The sequence below is a fragment of the Cryptomeria japonica genome, chromosome 11, assembly GCF_030272615.1.
Source record: "Cryptomeria japonica chromosome 11, Sugi_1.0, whole genome shotgun sequence".
In the NCBI taxonomy this organism is placed as follows: Eukaryota; Viridiplantae; Streptophyta; class Pinopsida; order Cupressales; family Cupressaceae; genus Cryptomeria; species Cryptomeria japonica.
In genome coordinates this window covers 91,076,235-91,096,643 of record NC_081415.1, presented here as the reverse complement: position 1 = coordinate 91,096,643, position 20,409 = coordinate 91,076,235, and positions in this window count along the sequence as shown.

Below are 20,409 nucleotides of genomic sequence, written 5' to 3'. Positions count from 1 at the left end.
TTCAGGTGAACCGATGATATTATCAGCAATATTATTTATTTCTTTCTGCACTTCACTGATTTTCTTGTCTATATCCACTATCAAAATATCAGTCTTGCATGTGTCTCTATACAACTCTTGAAATTCCATTATTGTTTTGTTAAGTGTCGGTAAAAGGGTATCAATGTGTCCCATGCACTTCTTTATTGTCTCATTAAAGATTTTTTCCCTTTCTTTATTCATTTTCTCTCTGAATGTCTCCTCATTAATCTGATCAACTGTCAATAGGTTGTCGGTGATATATTTAGACAATGTGTCTAATTTGCTCAAAGAATCTTTATTTTCCACATTTCACTTGGGTGCTATCAATTTTAATAAAGGAATTGTATCATCAACAGCCTTATATGCCTATGTATTACACTCTATGATTTTCTTAATGGAATCCAATAATACCTCTATTACATTAGTTGGTCTGAATTATGTCATGGAAGAACTAGAAGATTGTCCAACTACCTTAACAATTTCTCTAGTGTGAGTAACCTCTTTCCTTGTATTGACCTCAGGTAGGTCAGTTTGGGTCTGCATCTCAACTAGCAAAGGTTTGGGTTTCTCAGTAGTTGCCAGTGGCAATGTCTCAGTATGAAAATATGATTCAACCTTTTTCTTTTCATGTTTCTCAATGTGTACCTCAGTTTGTTTCTCTGTGCTTTCTACTGCCAGTTTCTCTGATGAAGTCTCAGTGTTCACTGTCAGTTTCTTAGTATGTACCTCTGAACTATCCACTGTCTATATCTCTAACTCTATGGGTTTTTCAATGTGTGCACCAGTGGTACCAGCCACCATTCTAGAAGCTAGGGTATCAACTGATTGTTCAGTTTGTGTCTCAACCCCAATCTAAATATTTTCAACTATTTGCTCTCCATGTATTTCCACTGTAATATTCCTAGGCAGTGGCTTAGTTGCCACATCTTTCTTTTCACCAGTGGTTTCCTTATCAACCATAATATTTACCTGTTGTGTATCAATATTCATTGTGTACAAAACTTTTGAATCAGGTTTGGTGTCCTCATCTATTGATTCCAACTCAACATTATCATTAGCCAATGTATCAACAGTCTCAACCAATGGAGTATCAGAAGAAGGTTGGGGCAAATTATCTGTTACTTTTATGTTTGGAGGTCCACCTACCTTGCCTTTACCTTTGTCCTTATCCTTTTGGTAAACTTTGAAATTTTTGTGTCGTTTGAGCTCTTCTTTCTTTTCTTTCTCCACAAAGAAGATATCCCATTTATCCACTATCTCTTTAGAGATTTCATTCACTCTTCTAGCCATTAGTCCAAATGTCGGTGTCCACTAGAAAATACTATCCTATTTACCTCACTTATCAACTCATCAATTTCTTCTGCTGATTTAACTGGGTGAACTGCAAGTAATTTTTCTATCTTTATCTTCTTATCCAATTCCATAATAGCTAGCCTCTTTGCATCAAGTCTCCTATACAAGTCACTTGGTAAATCATCTACAACTTCTATCAATAATTTCTTGTAAATGTCTAAGTGTAGAATGATACTATTTTCTATGCTTTCCTTTTCTTCATTAGTAAAAGTATCATACAGTTTACTGACATTAGACAAGTTTCCATCATCTGTTATTTCATTTAGAAGATTGTCTAAAGAAGGAATAACATGTTTATCCTTCTTCTTCCTTGGTGTCATTTTCTTTGCTGGTGGTCTTACTGCCTGCTATTTCCTTCTTGGTCTTTTTGGTGTAGGAGAGGGTACCAGTGAAGGTTTTCTTTTCCTTTCTACTCTCTTAAACTCAAATGAAGTTCCAACTGGTGAAAGATGAGCTTCCGATTGTATCCCTTCCAAGTCACATTCCTTAATACCAGTCATATTCAATATGTTTTCCTTGATTTCTCTAGCCTATTTTGTTGCTTTTATGATAGATTGTTCTCTTTTATTTCTTTGTTTCAATGTTTTAGCACCTTTTTCTATGGTTTTAGTACTTCCAAATATTTCCTCTTCAGGTTCTCTAGGGGCTTCAAGTAGGGCGTTAGCATATGTCTCAATTATGTTTTCATCTACCTCATAACCCATTTATGTCACCCAAATAGCTCTAGGAACCACTGCTTCCATCTAGATTTCATCTTTCTTAATAACAAAACATATTTCCTTCTGATATTTGTCAACTATGCTCTAAGATAGCCTTACCCTTGTTTTCATTCTAGCCTTAAATGCTTGGAAGTATTCAATTATGTTGTTTTCCCTATCATCTCCCATGCCAGTAAAGATATTCAAAATTTATTTACCTACTGGTATGTCAAAACCAAATTCTTTCATACCTATACTAGGAACTTCCCTAGTAATGTATAGCATTAGGCACACAAGTAGTTTACCAAATCTGAAAGTACCTTTCTTATCACCTTTAATTTTCTTTAGGTTGTCAATAAATTCATCCTTTAGCCATTCACACATGTCAATCTTAGTGTTACTGTTCACCATGTCATAAGCCCTCTTGATACATAAACTAGAAACATAGTTTAATCTGTTAGCATGTGTAGTCATGTATCCAAGTATCATGCTAATGAATCTGACATTTATATCTTTCACATCATTAACTCTCAAGGATCTATTGTCATGGGTTGCACCAATTAGTGTCATCACATTATTGTTTGGAACTTTCTTAGTTTTGTCAGGCCTGCTACCAGTGGAAGGTAAGCTAGTCACTACTCTAACTGCTTCTCTTGTGATCTTATGGATGGAGACAAGCCAAAAGAATTCCCCATGAACTCTACTTAACACAATTCTTACAACTTCCTTAGGAAAATTAGGAATACTAAGTATTTTCACAAAACCTAGGGTTTCTATTATCTTGTGTTCAGGTTTCACATTACCATTCTCATCACAAATTATAGTCCTATACATGTTCATAATTTCGTCAGCACCAAGTTCCTCAATATGACAATGTATGTATATCCTATGGTCTTTTGCATATGCAATTCCTTTGGGTATTTTAGAGAATGTACCTAGGGTATCATCCTGCTTCTCTACTTCAGGTATGATTTTAAATATGGGACTAGGGCATTTAACCACTTCAATTACAATAGGGTTTGCAACGAATTTAGGTGCAGAGGAGGAAGCCATTTGATAAATACCTTAATCTTCCTTTAGGTTTGAATGCTTGAAATATTTTTCTTCACTTCTCACTTTGGATGCCTTCGCTCAGGTTTTTCATGCTCTTAGGAAATTTGAATGCTCGGTGAGTGAAAAAGAGTGAAAAACACTTGCTTTATAATGCCATTTCCTTCAACTACCATAATAAATGCCTGTCGGTTAAGTAAAAACTTAACTCATCTACCGGTAAAGAAGCAATTCATCTTCTTACCATCAATCATGGGTAAACTAGCATGTTTTTCAATTAGTTGCCATACCTCCAAAAGCTTATCTCTTAGTTAGATGAAGAATCTCCTATCGGTGGAGTGATACTCTATTCTACCAGTGAAGGAATAGCTTCATTAACATTCTGATCTGACTTTCTAATCCATTATTTTGAAAATTCTTGCTTTACTTCTTCAACCTTCTCTTTACCTTTCAAACTAGGTCCTTTGTTATTTGCCAGTGATGCCTTACTTCTACAAAATTTTGCAATGTGTCCAATCTTGTTACAAGCATAACTAGTCACATTGTTTTTCTGAATAGCCTTTCCATAGCCTATGTCGGTTTGTATTCTGCATTGATTAGATAAGTGTCCAAATCTTCCACAAACATAACATCTTACATTCATTCTGTAGTTTTTTGAATTATGACCAATTTTGTTGCATTTTGAACATTGAGGTGGGTGTATTAGTGTTCTGATAGTTTCTAGATCTACATTGATTTTCTCTATGACCATACTTGTTATAGTTAAAGCATTTCCCATTAAATTTGTAGGAATTAGGTTGTCTTACCGGTTTACTGTGATCATGATTATTTGTAGTACCGGAGCTTTCACCAACTTCAAAGCCAAATCTATTAGTATCTCCATTACTTTTCTATTTTTTCAGCATGTCATCAAGTTCTTTTGAACTTTTCTTGAATTTTTCTCTATGTTGATTTGCAGTAGCCAACTCATTTTCCAAGAAATCTTTCTATCTCATGAGTTTAGTTTTTTCTTGTTCCAAATGAATTAGATCTATCTTTAACATATCATTTTCATGACTGAGTCTTAGATTTTCATTTCCAACATCATTGATTCTCCTAGCCAAGTTATCTTTATTCTTCTTTCTGTCTTCAATGTCTTTACAAAATCTCATAGTCATATCTTGCATCTCATCCCTCAAAGTCATGTTTTCTTGCTTCATCTTGCTTACAAGATCATTAAGAGTTTCATTTTCATCATCATCACTCTGTATCTTCTCATGACGTTATCTTCTTTTGTTTCTAGAAATAGTAAGATTCTCTTGAATTCCTTGAATGATTTCATGTGTAGCCTTCAGATCATCTTCAAGTTTGATATTCTTCAACTTTTCTGCATCATAATCTGTAAGAGCTATTTCCAATTGCTTTCTCAAGTTATCCATCTGTATCAGTGTTAGAATCTTCCTCAAGCTGTTAGAATTTTGAAAAAGTAGGACCAAGCTCTGATACTAATTGTTAGGATTTCCAAAGATACTGAGAGGGGGGGGTGTGAATCAGTATCTGATCTTAAACTGGTTATCAGATTTTCTGACCTTATTAAATAAATTGCATTCCAAAATAGTGTATCCGTAAACTAGAATTAATGCAATAAATATGAACAATAAGCACAACATAGAAAACACACCATAACACAAGATTTTTAACGAGGAAACCTGGTGTGGGAAAAACGTCGGTGGGATTTGTGACCCACAATATTCACTCATTGGCCAATGAATGGATATTACTTACAATAGGGGCCTACACATGCAGGAAGGCCAACTGCCTAAAGCTCACTACTTAAATACAAAAGGGAAGTCTCATTGACTTACAAAATGGATTATGGAAATCTAATATAATGTATTGCTTTAGTTCAACATCTGCTATGCCAACTTCAGCACTGGTTTAAGCTCACAGAATAACCATAAACCTTACTCCAAAATTTGCCTTAATATTCACATATTACTTCTACAATAATCTTCCCCTATTTGCATCTCTCTCTTCCTTACATAAATGATCTACAAGTTCTCATACTTATATATGAGTCATATTACAATACGCCTTGTCGGCTTACAAAAAGATATTACAATTAAATACAAAATCCAATAAAGAAAATCTTGTCGACTGGGGTGCTAGTAATCATCTTTACCGCTGCTGGTGCCGGTGCCATAAGATTGCAAGGTTGCCATCAATGACAATACCTTCAATCACCTACAATTTCTCATTGGAGTGTGCAATACCAACAGAATGAATAATGTCTTTGATAATGCATGCCAAACTATTGACAATCTACATCAATGAAGTCTCTTTCGGAGGGCTAGAAACTCCTAACTTGTCTGTCAGATACTCAAAATGATTCCTTAGACAATGGTTTAGTGAATATATATGCAATATGTTCTTTAGTGTTCACATAAACCAATTTGACTTCCTTTCCTTCTACCTTGTCCTTCAAAAAGTTATACTTTATTAATATATGCTTAGTCTTAGAGTGAAATAATAGAGTTTTAGACATGTCAATAGTAGCAGAGTTATCATAGTAGATAACTATTGGTTCACTACAATTTACCCTGATATCCTTCAGCATTTGCTTCATCCACAAAACTTGAGTGAAATTAGTTGTTGTTGCAACATACTCAACTTCTGTAGTAGATAAAGAAATGCATGACTTGTTTTTGCTGATCCATGAAACCAGTTTCTTTCCAAGAAAGAAAGCTCCACCAAAAGTGCTCTTCCTATCATCAGTATATCCTTCCCAATTTGAGTGAGTATATGCACATGAAGTGAAATCATCATTTTTTGAATACCATAATCCATATTCTATTGTTCCTTGCAAATATCTGAATATCCTCTTTATTGCACATTCATGATTTTCTTTAGGATTACTTTGATACCTTGAAACAATACTTACTGCATTCATAATATCTAGTCTAGTTTGAGTGAGAAATAACAAACCACTAATCATAGACGTATACCTTGTTGGGTTTACCGGTGTAGAAGTATCCTTGATAGATAATTTCTCACTTGTCACCATAGGAGTACTTACCGGTTTGAAATTATCCATACAAAACTTCTTCAGCAATTCCCTCACATACTTAGTTTGATAGATAAAAATGTCATTGTCAGTTTGAGTAATCTGCAAACCTAAGAAAAATTTCATCTCACCGATCATGGACATTTCAAATTCATTCTTCATATTGTTAGCAAATTCCATGCACAATTTATCTTCTCCTCCAAATTTGATATCATCAACAAATTCTTAAATAATAAGAATATCATTATCAGTGATCTTATAATATAATTTACTATCAGCATTGCCTTTAGTAAAACCAAGCTTCAAAAGATATTTATCCAACCTTGCATACCAAGCTCTAGGAGCTTGTTTCAAACCATATAAAGCTTTCTTCAATTTGCAAACCTAATCTTTGTCATCTACCAATGAAAATCCATCAAGCTTCTCAATCTATACTTCTTCCTCAAGTTTGCCATTCAAAAATGCACATTTAACATCCATTTGATAAATCTTATAGTTCTTATAGGCTGCATAGGCAATAAAAAGTCTAACAACTTCAATTCTAGCTACAGGTGCAAATTTCTCACCATAATCAATTCCTTCCATTTGAGAATATAGTTTACAAACCAATCTAGCCTTGTTTCTTACAACTTGACCATCCTCATTTAGTTTATTCCTAAAAATGTTAGTTCCAATAACATTCTTTTTTTTAGGTCGGGGAACTAAATTCCAATTTTCTTTCTTCTCTATTTAATCTAATTCATCTTTCATAGCCTTTAACCAATTTTTATCCTTTCAAGCTTCAGTAACAGTTGCCTGTTCAACTTGAGAAATAAGACATACCTCTTCATTTTCTAGTCTTCTTCTAGTCACAACTCCCTTGTTCCTATCTCCAATGATTTGATCTTTAGAATGATTTAATCTTACATACCTTGGTGTCTGCTGAACTTTAGGTTCACTGCTCTAATCATCATTCACATTTAACTTTTTTTATTGTGCCAGTGCAACTATCACAACTTCCTATACTAGTTGAAGCATTGTCAGTTCAGTTATAATCATTTCCACTATTGGTTCCTTGTCATATGATATAGAATGATTTCTATACTGCTCATCCACTTTTACATTAGCACTTTCCATAATTTTTTGTAATCTTTTTTATAGCATCTATATACTTTGCTTTGAATTGAGTAACCAATAAATATCCCTTCATCACATCCAAGATCAAACTTTTCAATTGAATCATCTCTTTTGATATAGTATTTACTTCCAAATATTCTAAAATACTTAACAGTAGGTGTATGTCCAAACCATAGTTCATAAGGGGTCTTACCTATTTCACATTTGATGTAAACTCTGTTGAATGTGTATACTATTGTACTCATTGCTTCTCTCTAGTAGATATGAGGCAATTGGTCTTCCATCATCATAGATCTTTCTACATCCAAAATGGTTCAGTTCTTTCTTTCCACTACTCCATTATTTTGAGGAGTTCTAGGTGGAGATAATTGTATCCTAATTTCATTTATCTCACAATAGCTGTTAAATTCATGAGAAGTGAACTCATCACCTTGATCTAATCTTAGACATTTGATTTTCAATCCAATTTCAGTTTCAACCTTTGCTTTAAAGATCTTGAATTTCTCAAAAAATTCAGACTTCTCCCTTAGAAAAGTCACCCACATCATTCTAGAATAGTCATCAATAATCAGCATGAAATACCTATCACCTTGAAAGCTTCTAGTCCTTTTAGGACCACATAGGTCAATGTGAATCAAATCAAGTATATCATGTATTCTCTTAAAAAAAATTGTAACTTGCTTTTCCAATTGACATTCCTTACATACCGGATTATGAGGTTTCATAATCTTAGGTATATCTCTAACTACCTTAGTTGAGTTGATCTTAACAATACAACCAAAATTATAATGACACAACCTCTTATGCCATAACCAACTCTCATCAATATGAGAAATCAAACATGTCTTGTTACCAGTGTTCAAGTGAAAGATATTACCTCCTGTCTGAGTACCAATTGCAATCTCCAAACTAGTCTTGTTAATGATTTTGCATTTTCTATCTTAAAACTCAAGTTGGAAACCCTTGTCCACCAATTGAACAACACTCAAAACATTATGTTTTAAGCCTTCTACATAATAGACATTATCAGTGTTATGCTTTCCATCGAAAGAAATAATACCTCTACCTTTGATCATACATGCTTTGTCATCTCCAAATCTGACTTGACCGCCATTGTACTCTTGTAGGGATAGAAATTTCCCTTTATCTCTAGTCATATGATGTGAGCATCCACTATCAATTACCCATTCATCCTTATCTTCAACTTTTGCTTCTAGGGCCTTTTCTTCATTCTTGATAGCCAGTTCTAGTTCATCTTCCTTTAAAGCATAGAACACCCATTCCTTTCCATTGTCGGACCCACTAGCAGAGTCTTCTGTCAGCTCATCCCTAGAGTCATCAGTTACTCCCTCATTTTCTATGTAGCATTGTATACTTTTGTTGAATCTATATCTATTCTGGTTAGGCTTAAAATATTTCTTAACTCTTTCCTCAAACCTTGCATTCCTTTCAGGGCATCTAGATGTAAAATGACCAATCTTATTACATGCAAAACATTTAAAAGGTGCTTTTACTTCATACTTACTTCCTATAGGTCCTTTAGGTACTCTTCTAGCAAATAAGGCTTCAAGTTTCTCAAGTTATCCATCTTCTTTCCTCATGTCTTCCAATTCTTTTGCATATAGGACTTTCCAATCACTTTTGTCGATAGATTATGATGATGATGATGATGCATGAAAAGCAGGTTCAAAATTTACAGTTCCAGAAGATCCAAATTCTTCAAGATCAAAAGAAAATAATTTCACAATCAGAATGTCTTTGTTAACTGAAGTGTTTGCCATTGTTCTCAACTTATTAATTTTAGTTGACTTCATCTTGTACACTAGTGGAAGGGCTTCAAAGACTTTGGAAACTATTTCATCTTCACTCAAAAATCTTCCACAACATTGAATTCCCATAACAATCTCATTTACTCTTTCCATAAACATAACAATTCTTTCATTTTCTTTCATTTTCAAGTTTTCATATCTTACCCAGTAACCATAAAGTTTAGCAATTTTGACAGTATGATCACCTTCATTTAGAGTTTGCAATTTGTCCCACATAACCTTTGTTGATGATTTATCAATCAATCCCATGAACTACTGATCAATAAGTGGACACAAGAGGACTTCTCTTGCTCTATAATCATTATTAATATTCTTATCCATGTCTGCAGGAGCAGGATTGCCAAATGCCAGATCATAAAGTGTGTATCCTTTCTCTTTGATCTCAAAAATATCCTTGCCAAGGCATCTAAGATGAGTCTCCATTGAAATCTTCCATATCCCATAATTTGTTCCATCAAGCTTAGGGATTTCCCTTCTAAAAATAGTTGTCAGTGGATTAGAAGTGTTAGCTTCCATAGGATCTACCACATTTGGTTAAGCTTCTACAAAAGAGGGCCAAATCTCTAATACCAATTGTTAGGATAACCGGTGAACAACTACGAGGGGGTGGGTGAATCAGTTGTTAATAGGTTATAACATTTGATCGACAATACAACCTTAAACCAGATCAAGTACCATAAATCACAAATAGATGTCGGTAGGAATAGATACTGGTAAACAATACAATTCAACAATTAAATACATAATCAATGCAAAACAACCATACCACATAGCACCATGATTTGTATGTGGAAAACTCAAAAAAGGAAAAATCATGGTGAGAAGCCTACCCATAGTCAAATGATACTTCTGTAGAAAGTATGTGATACAATGAGGGGCTTGCACTGATGGTATGATGAAAGAATAAGTATCCGGTAGAATATGTAGAGGAGCGGGGTGAATCAGTCTACTGGAAAACTAATACAAAGTTCCCAAACTCAAATTCAATAACACAAAGTAAACTTATCTAAGTCAAGATCAATATTCATAAGAATACTTGACATCAACTGGTTTGATTGTTATGACAACTTAATAGTAAACAACTTCAATCTTGTAAACATCAACAATGCTTAATCATAACTCAACATATTCATCTTTTAATGCTTTATCAAAAATTAATCTAATCAACATATAAGATCACAACCACAAAAGAATTCACCACTTGACACAAAAGTTTATACGTGCAAAACCCAAATAGATAAAAACACTGGTGATATGGGACTCATAAAGATAGTTATCTGAACTCTTTTGAAGTTCACCCTATTAGGAGCCAAGCCTGTTAAATCTTTACAATAAGTCCTGTTAAGAACAAATTCTAGTTAGGAGTCACCTGGTTAAGGGATTTATAAATATGCCTTGATGAAAAGAACAATACCCTGTTAGGAGTAACCTTGCTAGAGGATTTAAAAATCCAAGTTAATGGACCACCTTGTTAGAGGATTTAATGAGTAACCAAGCTTGTTAGAGCTTATCCGGTTAAGGGATTTCAGTTTTGCTGTAATTGTTAGAAAACAACATGTTTTCTTGATCTGTCAAAATAGAACTACATTTGCTTGATCATATCCTTCTTAAGCTTCAATCTGCCCTTACTCAAAGTACAGATCCATTCACTGGTTAGGTAATTGCACACTCACAAGTTTCTGCCAATCTTGTCAACTTTGCCAACTCTTTCTACAAACAACTTCATCGACCTTAAAAACAAAAATAATTAGGTCAACAACACAAGAAAAACCTAATTCTCATCATCAAGATTACAAACAAGTCGGTACAATCTTGATCGTTAGAAATCATGACAATCTCTTCACATTCTTCAGGAAAATTCCAACTGCTCCATTGGACTTTGTAACTCATCACTCATTGTTTATTAGATGCAATCGACTTTACTCCTTCCCTAGAAAATAAACAAATGCACCAAAACAATGTGAAGTTATCCTCATATAATGATCACACCTATCTCCATAATTACTACTCACCAGATAATAAACCAACAAACTTCATCAGTTAGGGTTTATCAATAGGTAGGGTTTACCGATTATAATGCATAGAAAGGTTTAACCCTTTACACTAGTTTACCAATTCAACCCACAAACTTAACACATCGGTTTACAACATCTTCCAAAAATCTCTTCTTACCAGTTACTAGCCAATATAAAAAACAACAATATCAGCAATAACATGAATACCATTACCGATTCAATTGACATGAATGACAACATATCATTAATGTAATCTCTATGCAAAATGCCAAAAAACTCAAAATGCCAACAGTCTCCCCCTTTGGCATTGATGGCAATACAAATAGCAATGTCTGTGATTGCTGCTAAGATTGGTGAATAGGAATCTTGGTTTACATTACCAAGTATTCACCTTGATCTCTTTATCTTCAGTCTGTCACTAGTTCACTTGATCAAACACATAATTCTTCTCCTCACTCACATAATTTTTCTCCCCCTTTGACAGCAATGCCAAAGTGAAAGTAAAAACATGTAATTCTTCTCTCACTATTCATCAACATCATTCCGCAACTTGATGCTCCCTCTGTGGAAAACATCCACTTCTTTATCAATCCATGTAAGATTATACAAGTAACCTAGGGACTAATGCAATCAACATCATGCTCAACTAACTTCATGAAGAGGGACAACCCTCAATTGACTTCTAAGATACTCAAAAGTGGTCTTAGGCAGAGGTTTGATAAAGATATCTGCAAGTTGCTCTCTGGTAGAAACATGATCCAAGATAACATCTTTACATTGAACTTTTTTCCTCAAGAAGTGATACTTTAACTCAATATGCTTAGTCCTTGCATGCAAAACAAGATTTTTATAAATGTTTATTGCCCTTGTAGTATCACACAAAATCTTTATTGGTTTTGAGATTTTCATCTTCAAACCTTCCAAAATGTGTCTCATCCACATAGCTTATGTTCAATTCATATAAGCTACTACATACTCAGCTTCAACAATAGATTATGAAGTACAACTCTTCTTTTTACTATTCCATGAAACTAACCGTCTTCCTAGAAAAAATGCTCCATCGGTAGTACTCTTTCGTTCATCAATATTTCTTGCCCAATCAGCATCTATGTATTCCTTCAAGTCAAAATTTCCACCATATGGATACCATAATGCACAATCAATAGTACCTTTAAGATATCTAAAAATTATTTTGGTTGCCATCAAATGTGATTCCTTTGGATTCTTCTGAAATCTAGCAACAATACCAACTCCATGGGAAATATTCGGTCGACTGTGAACAACATAGTGTAATTTGCCAATCATTGATCTATATTCCTTTTCATCTATAGACCTAGATACATCATCCTTGGACAATTTACAACCTGTAACCATTAGGGTTCCAACTAGTTTATAGTCACTCATAACAAAAGTTTTCAAAACCTCTTTCACATACTTTAATTGAATAATAAAAATACCATTCTTCATTTGTTGTATCTATAAGCCTATGAATTTTTTTGTTTCTCCTACTAATGACATCTCAAATTCACAAATTTAGGACATTCATCTACACAAACATCAACACTCTCAACAATTTTCTATGTCTGATTGTTGAAGCATTTATAGGTCTTACTCTTGGTGGAGTAGCCAAGAAATATGCCTTCATCACTCTTAGCTTCAAACTTTCTTATGTAATCACCTCTTTTAATAAAACATTTAATTCAAAATATCTTAAAATAGATAACATCAGGTGATCTCCCATAATAGTATTCATAAGGGGTTTTGTCCCTACCTTTTTACCAGAATCTGGTTCATTGTGTAGACCATTGTACTTACAACTTCTCTCCAAAATGTTTTCACCACATCTCCTTGTATCAACATTGTCCTAGCCACTTCAACTACTATCTGGTTGTTTCTTTCTGCTATACCATTCTGCTATGGTGTCCTTGTTGCAGAAATTTGTGGCTTGATACCATTATCATCACAATACTTAGTGAATTCCAAAGAACTAAATTCATTGCCTTGATCAGTTCTCAGGTATTTTATCTTTTTGCCACTCTTTTTCTCAGCTAAGGCTCTGGATGTCTTGAATTTACTAAAAGATTCAATCTTATCCTTCAAGAATGTGAATCACATCATCCTTGAACAATCATCAGTGAAGATCATGAAATATTTGTCACCTTGAATACTTCTTGTTCTTATTAGTCCATATAGATCTATATGAACCAAATCTAACAAGTTCTCTGCTGAGAATGACTTTCTCTTGAAAGTTGAATACATCATCTTTCCTAACTGAAATTCTTTACAAAGAGAATTAACCGGTTTGTCTAGCTGAGGCAGACCTCTTACTATCTTAGACTTGCTTACTTTAACAATATTGTCAAAATTTATATGATAAAATCTCCTATGCCAAATCCAGCTATCATCTATCTTTGCAATCAAACACTTGCTAACTTTAAGATTAAGATGGAAAATATTACCTCTGGTTTGTTTATCAGTTGCAATCAATTCACCTTTGTTGTCAAAGATTTTGCACATACCATCTCTGAACTTCTATGGGTATCCTTTGTTATTAAGTTGTGCCACACTCACAAGATTGTGCTTTAGGCCTTCAACCCAGTAGACATCATCAGTACTGCTCTTCCCATTAAGAGAAATAACTCCCTTTCCTTTAACCATACAGTGTGAGTCATTGCCAAATCTAACAACATCACCATCAAATTTCTTCAGGGAAAGAAATTTTCTCCGATCACCGGTTATGTGATGTGAATAACCACTATAAATGATCCAATTATTATAGTTATCCATTCTAGATACTAGTGCCTTCTAATCTGATATTTCTTCCTTAATATCTACAAACACAATATCTTCACTAGCATCATCATCAGATTCTTCATCAATAATACTGCTGTCAATAGCTACAAGACAATCTCTTTTGGCTCTACCCTTATACTTCTTAAATTTGTCTCTTTTGTATACATTTTCACCATTAGGGAAATTAGCTGCTATATGACCAATTTTGTTCCATGCAAAGCACTTTAAAGGTAGCTTATCTTTGTATTTGCTAGTGCCTCTAGGAAGTCATTTTGCCAACAATGCTTCAAGTTCCACTAAGCTATCTTCATAATCAACATCTTTGCTGGATCTAGATTCATAGCTATGGATAGCATCTTTACTTGTTTTCAAAGATGGGTTGGAGATAGAAGATTTGAATGCAGATTCTGATCTCTGTACACTACCATCATAGCCAATTAGTTCAAAAGAAATAAGTTTGCCAATAAAAGAGTCAACATATACCTTAGATTTGTCAATAGATTTCAGCTCCTGAATAGCCACAACTCAGATAGCATAGACTGGTAGCAGGGTTCTCAGTACCTTAACGATCACTATGGCATCTTCCACTTTCCCTCCTACACTCTTTATCTCTCCAACTATCTCTTTAATCCTTTGACCATACTGTTGGATATTCTCACCTTCAAACATTCTCATATCATATAACTTTCCTCTTAAACTCTCTTCTTTAGCAATCTTCACATTTTCATCACCGCTATAAATATATTCTAGTTTCTTCCATACTTCATATGCAGTTTCAAGACCATGAACATCTACATATTCAGCATCAGACAAGGAACTAATAATAGCCTCTAATGCTTGATGATTTTCTTGTTGTTCTTTCTCCTGATCATCATTCAAGGTTCTAGTAGGTGTAATATACTTATTTCTATATGATCCTGATACTGACTACCAAGATTCTTAATGCAATTCTTCCTTTTGTCGCTCCATATTCTATAGTTATCTTTTGTGAACTTTTGACCTTCTTTCTTCATCATGATCTACAAGATCTTTTCCTCAAGCTATTAGGCTTTTAGATTAAAGAGGACTTGAGACACTCTGATACCAATTGATGGTATGCTGAAAGAATAAGTATCAAGTAGAATATTGAGAGGGGGGGGGGTTAATCAGTATACTAAAAAGATGATACAAAGTTCCCAAACTCAAATTCAATCATAGAAAGTAAACTTATCTCAATCAAGATCAATATTCATAAGAATACTTGACATCAACTAGTTTGACTATAATGACAACTTAATAGTAAACAACTTCAATCTTGTAAACATCAACAATGCTTAATCATAACTCAACATATTCATCTAACAATGCTTCATAAAAAATTAATCTAATCAACATATAAGATCACAACCATAAAAGCATTCACCACTTGACACAAAAGTTTATACGTTGAAAAACCAAATAGGTAAAAATGACGATGAGATGGGACTCACAAAGATAGCTATCTGAACTCTTCAGAAGTTCGCCCTGTTAGGAATCAAGCCTATTAAAGCTTTACAATAAGTCTTGTTAAGAACTAATTTGGGTTAGGAATAACCCAGTTAAGGGATTTACAAATATGCCTTGATGAAAAGCACAATACCCTATTAGGAGTAACTTCACTGGAGGATTTAAGAATTGAAGTTAATGGACCATCTTGTTAGAGCTTACCCGATTAAGGGATTTCACTTCTGTCATAATTGTTAGAAAACAACAGGTTTTCTTGATCTATTTGAATAGTGCTACATTTTCTTGATCAGATTCTTCTTAAGCTGCAATCTACCTCTACTCAAAGTACAGATCCATTCACCAGTTAGGCAACTACACACTCACAATTTTCTACCAATCTTGTCAAATTTTCCAACTCTTTCAACAAACAACTTCATTGACCTTAAATACAAAAACAATTAGGTCGATAACACAACAAAAACATAATTCTCATCATTGAGATTACAAACAAGTCAGTACAATCTTGACTGTTAGAAATCATAACAATCTCTTCACATTCTTCCAGAAAATTCCAACTTCTCCATGGTCACCACTCCATTGGACTTTGTAACTCATCATGCACTATGCATTAGATGCAATCCACTTTTCTCCTACCCTAGAAAATAAACAAATGCGCCAAAACAATTTGAATTTATCCTCATACAATGATCACATGTGTCTCCATCATTACCGCTCACCAGATATTAAACCAACAAACCTATCGGTTAGAGTTTATCAATAGGTAGGGTTTATCAATTACCGTGCATAGAAAAGTTTTACCCTTTACACTGGTTTACCAGTTCAACTCACAAACTTAACACACCGGTTTACAACATCTTACACAAAGCTCTTCTTACTAGTTACTAGGCAATATCTAAAACAACAATATCAAAAATAACATGAATACCATTACTAGTTCAATTGACATGACTCCTAACATATTATTAATGCAATCTTTATGCAAAATGCCAACAAAGTCAAAATGCCAACATGCACAATAAATGGACAACAATCCAAAATAATGGACAACAATCCAAAGTAATGAACTGTCGGAGATAGCATCTACCATGCCTAATTACAGTCTCGGTTCAGCTCAATACTAGAGGCCTTTGACCTCTTACTTAATCCCAATTTGATCACCTATGATCGACCTGATCATTTGCATATGATATCACAATTCATGACCACGACACCCGATCTACAATGAGATCTTACATTCATTTATACCAACCCTAAGACCTAAACCAATTAGGTCGGCCACCTAAAAGATATTACAATAAGATCATTACATAAGTCCATATTAGAATGATATGCCATGATGTCTTAAGATCAAAACAACAATTAAACATACATAAATCATCCTGAAACATCTCAGTAACATGTGGAATACACGTTAACATGATACTAGTCCATAAAATAGATAGATATCGGACCTATTCTGAGTCCAGCACACCAAAGGAATGTCTTTAAGCAATTCAAGCACAATCAAAGAACATCTTTAGCATCCTAAAATCCATCTAGAAGTCGCACCAAAATCACTTATGCATCCTATCATGATTCCTCGGTGAAATCTATGTTGGTAAAGCCTTAAACCAATGTCGGTAAGGGTTTACAAGAGTGTATGATAGCAACCAATTACCAAGCCAATACCAACTGACCAAAAAATGCTCGAGAAGCACTTATCACATGTAACCAATCACATTTCATAGATCCAAACACACCAAAAGTGTCCAACAGATGGTCCCTTTTTTGGTAACACTAGATCTTCTATCAATACCCAAAACCTGTCTGTCGGTAACCATCCATAATAGCTATTGTTGACATCAATGACAAAACATCAATGCAAAACATAATCAATTCATTTATAATCCCAACAACAAAAGGATCTCTTCTGATGAAGCAAACATAGATGCATTGGCTGATGAAGTGGAGAAATTGAATGATGAGAAGGTGATGTAGAGAGTCTTGGACCTTGATTCAATTCACTTTCTTGTTTGACTTGTTTTCCTCAACCCTTCAACTACTCAAGCCCATCGAATGACACTTAGTAGGGGTTTTTATATTGAGACCTCCAAGTTCTAAACCACTTTTTCTTTCCTACAAGGTATATCCACTGGTCTTAGACAATCAATTCCTCTTATTAAGGTAGCCACCTCAATCTCCACACACCACTCCTAGGCCCCAACAACTCCTACAAGGATCATAACACTCCAATCTCCTTGAAATGGACTAAAATGTCATATACTTAGTTTCTTCAAAGTATTTAGAGGATTTTAGCATCTCTAAACCTATCGCTATGGTTTCCTAGCATTTCTTGGTCTCTATCAGGCTCAAATAAGCCTAATTAGATTAGCCCTCCCTTGGCAATTTTAGGGACTTGGTTTGCAAACTTCCCAAACAAGGGTAGAATTAAATTATATATTTAAGTACCCTTTTCATACTTATAGACAATACTGGAAAGTTGCATCTAGGTTATCCGAACACATAGGGTTTCCAATACTACACTAATTTGAATGGTTTAGCCCTACCCAGGTGACTTGGAAAGAAGGTTCTAAAAATATTCATTAGTCAACACACTTGCCCAAACAAATTAGGGATTATTAAAGGGAATACTCAGGGATTTCCAACCATGTGACATTTTGTCTAGCACCAATCTTCATGTTCTCTTAAAACACACTTCTTTTGTTGTCCTAACTCACCTACTCCCAATGGTGAGCCTAGGGCTTCATTATTATCCTCCACAAGGACCTGCAAAACAACAAAAAACTATCCTAAACCTATGTACAGACCCTAACCCAGCATTCCTCTTGATTTCAATAGGTGTCATCAACGAATTCTTAGGTTAGAGCCTTTTTTTCTCTTAAACCCTACTTGGAAGGGTTTTAAACCAAGTTGCAAAGAATGGATGATATCTCTGCAACTAAAGACAACCATTCTTGCAAATAAAACTTATTGAAAAGTAAATTCAATGAACACTCATGCCCTGCAATGAATTTGTACAATCAAGTTCGTACTGGACCATACCAAGCAATGAAAACAAGTGAAAAAGTGTCAAAATGGTGAAAAGACAAGATTGTTTCAAAAACCAAAAAGTTGTTCTTGCATTCCCAATTCTTTAACCCGTAAACTAAAGTTTTTTTTGGCTTATATTTTGTTTGTTCAGTTGGTTCAACCAACTTTGCAATTCCATCATCCAAAAATGCAACTTTTACAAAAATTACAAAATGTTGCTCAATAACATTTTACATCTTATGACTCCTAAGATGCAACTTTGTATTCTAATGCATTTCAAGACTCTTGAGGGTCCTCAAACACACTAGAAGACATAAAAAAATACAATAGACCCTATTACATGATAACATTCATTTGGAGTACTTCTCCTATGATCTACCTTAGCATTTCAACTTCCCAGGCTGACAACATCCTGAACACAAATGACTCAAACAAAAACTTGGACAAAACAACCATGGCTCTACTGAGTCCTAGATGGTTGGTCCATTATTATATCATAGAAACAACACACAAAACTCAAAAGAAAGAAAATTGCAAGCTTTGAGTACTAGGTTCCCTGCACCATACTCCCTTGGGAGAAAGAACTCAAGTCCCTTGAGTTAAGAGGTTTGCAATCTCCACTCCATGCTGAAGTATATTTTTTCTAACATCCACATTGCATATGAATTAGGGTACCCTTTCCATTTGACAATATAATGCTTGTAGACTCCTTTCATTCTCTTCTTTAATATCTTGGTGTCCAAGATACTTTCCAACTCTACCGGTTGACTTGGTGGCAAATCTCTTACCCAATATTCATTAACCGGTTATGGCATGTCCAACTGATTTGTTTGGGCCTCTCCCTTGTATGGATACAGATCACATACATTGAAGATAGGTGATATACCCAAGGTGGGAGGTAGTTCAACTTCATATGCATTTTGTCCATATTTGTGCACCACCTTGAGAGGTCCAATTTTCTTCATCATGAGCTTGACAGGCTGCCCTTTTGGAATTCTCTCCTTCCTAAGGTATGCTAACACTAGGTCTCCAACTTTAAATTGTACATTCCTCCTTGTTTTATCAGCTTGAACCTTAGAATGCTTGGATTTTTGTTGTAAGGACTGCCTTACCTTATCATGCACTTCTTTAATACCTTCTACAAAATTCTCCCCTTGTGCACTCTTAGGTACCATTGAGCTGAGATCTCTGATCTCTAATATGCCCCTATGATGAAATCCATATACTATCTCAAAGGTACTTTTACTACTTGTAGAGTCCTAAAATTGTGACACTTGCAATTTCGACTGCATTTCGGTCTTCACGATGGCGACGCAACACGCAACCTGAATGGAGACCCCGAAACCTGATTACAACACCAAAAACTGCATTTTCTTGCACCCTGGCCTGAACCTCCTTGCACCCTGCTATCCCGGGAGGTGGGACCAGAGCGCCCAGCGCCCTGGTCCCCCAGGACCATGGCGCCCAGCGCCCTGGTCCCTGGGCCTATTTTGGGCCCAGTCTCCTAAGGGGTCTCGGGTCTTTTTGTTTGCAAATTGGAAATTACATTCCCTGGTCGGCCTAAGGTCGGGAAAATCAGTCTTTTAACCCTAATTGACAAATATATAAACTACATTTTTCTCTCTCATTTGGTAAGAAGAGGATATGTGTACAAAGCGTGGAAACTATACTCAAGCATTCAAGCATTCAAACATTCAAGCATTCATTCCAAGTCTCCATTCAAGGCTAAGTGTTGCATTCAAGACAAGGATTCAACCATTGAAGAGGAGATCACTTACTACATACTACATACAACATACTACAACAACATACAACATCTATACCTTCACACATAAGGATACAAACATCCTTAGAACAAGGTATTAGTACTTGTTTTACATTACAGACATTTACATTTACAGCACTTGCTCATTTCTTGGTTAATTCCAAAACCGGGGTTTGACCTAAAGGCAAACCCCTAATCCCTAACCCCCCAA